Source organism: Sesamum indicum, linkage group LG3, assembly GCF_000512975.1.
Source record: "Sesamum indicum cultivar Zhongzhi No. 13 linkage group LG3, S_indicum_v1.0, whole genome shotgun sequence".
In the NCBI taxonomy this organism is placed as follows: Eukaryota; Viridiplantae; Streptophyta; class Magnoliopsida; order Lamiales; family Pedaliaceae; genus Sesamum; species Sesamum indicum.
The window spans coordinates 9462489-9466362 of NC_026147.1; the positions used below are offsets into that span (position 1 = coordinate 9462489).

General features: G+C 30.7%; 1 long non-coding RNA gene across 1 annotated transcript in view; it reads right to left on the minus strand.

Annotated features, from left to right (window-relative positions):
* Positions 1-759, minus strand: part of LOC110011692 — an 11657-nt gene extending 10898 nt beyond the window's left edge. The window contains exon 1 of the long non-coding RNA XR_002286725.1: positions 688-759. This is a non-coding gene — a long non-coding RNA (uncharacterized LOC110011692). The remainder of the gene's footprint in view (positions 1-687) is intronic.

The following is a 3874-nucleotide window of genomic DNA, read 5'->3' on the forward strand; positions in this document are numbered from 1 at the left end:
CTAATTATGGCTGGATTACAATTCTAAAGTTCTTTATATCACTTGGGTCCTGCCACGCCAAATAAAGAAGGCCTTAGAGAATAAGATTTGGATGAATGGGGAAAGTGACTAAAATAGTACCAAAAGGCTAAAAGAACGGAACGCAAATGGGAAATACTTGCTATAACGACAATCAAGTAGGGTTTGGCTTAACAACTCAATTCAAATTAATACCTATTTCTATTCGGTTTTACTTTTGGTTGAATATAGTTGTACTTCTTCAGCCTAACAATTATTAAAATTAGTTATATAGATTAATTGAAAGAAAACATTTAGTCAAACACTTGAAGGTCGAAATATGGTTTCTTTCTTCTATAAATAAGCATGGCCAACTCATGAAGATCATCGACAATAAAACATATATAATGAAACCAACAATACGTTTAAACCTTCCCTAATGTCGGTTACCAAAATGTCCTACCCCTCAACACTTCTCCTAATAACTCTTCTTAGTATTGGATTTACAATATCTTCAGCTCAATTTCCAGTTGTTGATGTTCCTTTGGCTGGTGTTATAACTTGTACTAACACTTCCTTGGCAGCAGTCGGAACGTCCCGCGTAGTTCCACAGGCAAGAGTTGATGTTGTTTGTGGGCTTTCCCAATCAGTGCTACGATCAACAACAACCAACTCACAAGGACTTTATACCTTCTTCTTTAATCGGGTCGGAATTCCATTGTTATACAATCCAGAACAATGCTTGCTCAGGGTCGTATTACCTCCTGGCTCATGTGTATTTGTACCCCCTGGAGTTTCTATCACCTTTCCTATCATTGCCATTAGAAGCATCTTGGGTGTATTGAGCGCCTATATTCCCGGTGCACCAACCTATGTGGTGGCCTAAATAATGGAGCTTTGAAATTTATCAGATCATGTCGTTCTATATGCTAGATTAAGTGTACTACGGTCACACTTCAATGGTCGAGTCATAAACACAGTTGAATAAGAGCTCTTAAAAAAGTTATTGTCGTATTATGTTAGAGTGGCGAGTATATTGTACTGGACTTGTTAGATCAGTATGCCCAAAGACATGCTTTGCAAGCATGTTACGATGTACTGATTTACATACTTTGCTAATAAATGCAGTAGCATGTTTGAATTAGTGCATTGCGGTATTAGGTATTACTTGAAAAAATTTATCTTTTTCTACGCATTATAGATGTGATGAAATTTGGAATTGCTGATAAAATAAATATATACAATTTATAATTAAATAAATACATCAACATGCTCAAACAAGGAGTTTGTCGAGGGTAGTGCTGATGAACAAAAAACAATCATTTCTTTAATTACAAATTTCTCTATTTTTTGCTCCTTTTATAAAAGTTAACTTAAAAAGTCTATATTGCCAAAATTTAGAGCATTCAAAATGTATTTTTCAAACTTCACAGATTAACATGGCTCCAACATGGGTACACTGCGTGTAGTCTTGAATAAATAGAACAAAAATTATTTTTTTTAAATACAATTTCCTATATTTTTCATTCCTTGCAAAAAAAAAAAAATGAGTTGAAAAAATTTAAAATGCAAGCAATAGAGTGCCCAAAATATATTTTACACATTCCACATTTCAACATACCCTCAGCATATCCCATGCTGAGGATAATATTGAATAAATAAACTAAAATAAAACTCGAATGTTTTACTAGAAATTCTTCCAGTTTGGCTTACTTTATATTAATTAAATAAATATATATTGTAAGGTAAATATACTACGTTAAAGAATGCATTTCTCTAGCTCCACACATCAATGTCTTCCCAACTTGATGTGTTCTAAGGGTAAATACTTAGCAATAGACTAGACGACTTTAACTTTTATGACAAATCCTCTATTTCTAGCTCCATTTTACAAAACATAAATTGATAAAAAAAAACTCAAATTTCTTAATACAAATTCTTCTATTTTTTTTCCATGCATTTAGCTCTTAAAAAAGTTATTATCGTATTATGTTAGAGTGGCGAGTATATTGTACTGGACTTGTTAGATCAGTATGTCCAAAGACATGCTTTCCAAGCATGGTACGATGTACTGATTTACATACTTTGCTAATAAATGTAGTAGCATGTTTGAATTAGTGCATCGCGGTATTAGGTATTACTTGAAAAAATTTACCTTTCTTTACGCATTATAGATGTGATGAAAGCTGGAATTGCTGATAAAATAAATATATACAATTTATAATTAAATAAATACATCAACATGCTCAAACAAGGAGTTTGTCGAGGGTAGTGCTGATGAACAAAAAACAATCATTTCTTTAATTACAAATTTCTCTATTTTTTGCTCCTTTTATAAAAGTTAACTTAAAAAGTCTATATTGCCAAAATTTAGAGCATTCAAAATGTATTTTTTAAACTTCACATATTAACATGGCTCCAGCATGGGTAGACTGCGTGTAGTCTTGAATAAATAGAAAAAAACTATTTTTTTTAAATACAATTTCCTATATTTTTTCATTCCTTGCAAAAAAAGAAAATAATAAGTTGGAAAAATTTAAAATGCAAGCAATAGAGTGCCCAAAATATATTTTACACATTTCACACGTCAACATACCCTCAGCATATCCCATGTTGAGGATAATATTGAATAAATAAATTAAAATAAAACTCGAATGTTTTACTAGAAATTCTTTCGTTTCGACTTACTTTATATTAATTAAATAAATATATGTTGTAAGGTAAATATACTACGTTAGAAAATGCATTTCTCTAGCTCCACACATCAATGTCTTCCCAACTTGATGTTTTCTAAGGGTTAATACTGAATAATAGACTAGACGACTTTGGCTTTTATTACAAATCCACTATTTCTAGCTCCATTTTAGAAAAAATAAATTGATAAAAAACTCAAATCTTTTAATATAAATTCCTCTATTTTTTTTCCATGCATTTATAAAAAATAAAATAATAACATTTATAATGCAAAAATTTGAAACACCGAACAAATTTCCTTCAAGTTCCAAATATCAATAAATCTCCAGCATGCGATGCGCTGACCAATAAACTAAAAAAAATAAAGCTCTAAATTTATTACAATCTCCTTCATTTTCGCGTTTTAGATAAAAATGACTGAAGCCATCTTTGGTTGTCGTGCATACATTATATTTTGACGAATTTATGAATTTAAAAGATTGACCTAAGCCACTTTTACTTTGAGTTATTAGTTAGGATATCCCACTTAATTACCTTTAATTTTTCTTTATTTTATTTTGAATCAGACAATATTAGTAGTAAAACCTCCTACAAAAGCTAATTATGGCTGGATTATGATTTTAAAGTTCCTTATATCAATTAGGTCCTGCCTCACCAAATAAAGATGGCCTTAGAGTATAAGATGTGGATGAATGGGTAAAGTGACTAAAATAGTACCAAAAGGCTAAAAGAATGGAACGCAAATGGGAAATTCTTGCTATAACGACAATCAAGTAGGGTTTGGCTTAAAAACTCAATTCAAATTAATACCTATTTCTATTCTGTTTTACTTTTGGTTGAATATAGTTGTACTTCTTCAACCTAACAATTATTAAATAAATAAATATATGTTGAAATGTAAAAATACTACGTTAAAAATGCATTTCTCTAGCTCCAAACATCAGATTATGTCGTTCTATATGCTAGATTAAGTGTACTATGGTTACACTTCATTGGTTGAGTTATAAACATAGTTGAATAAGAGCCCTTAAAAAAGTCATCGTCATATTATGTTAGAGTGGAGAGTGTATTGTACTGGACTTGATAGATCAGTGTGCCAAAAACATGCTTTGCAAGCATGTTACGATGTACTGATTTACAGTAAAACCTCCATAAATTAATAAACTCTCTAAAATAATAAAAT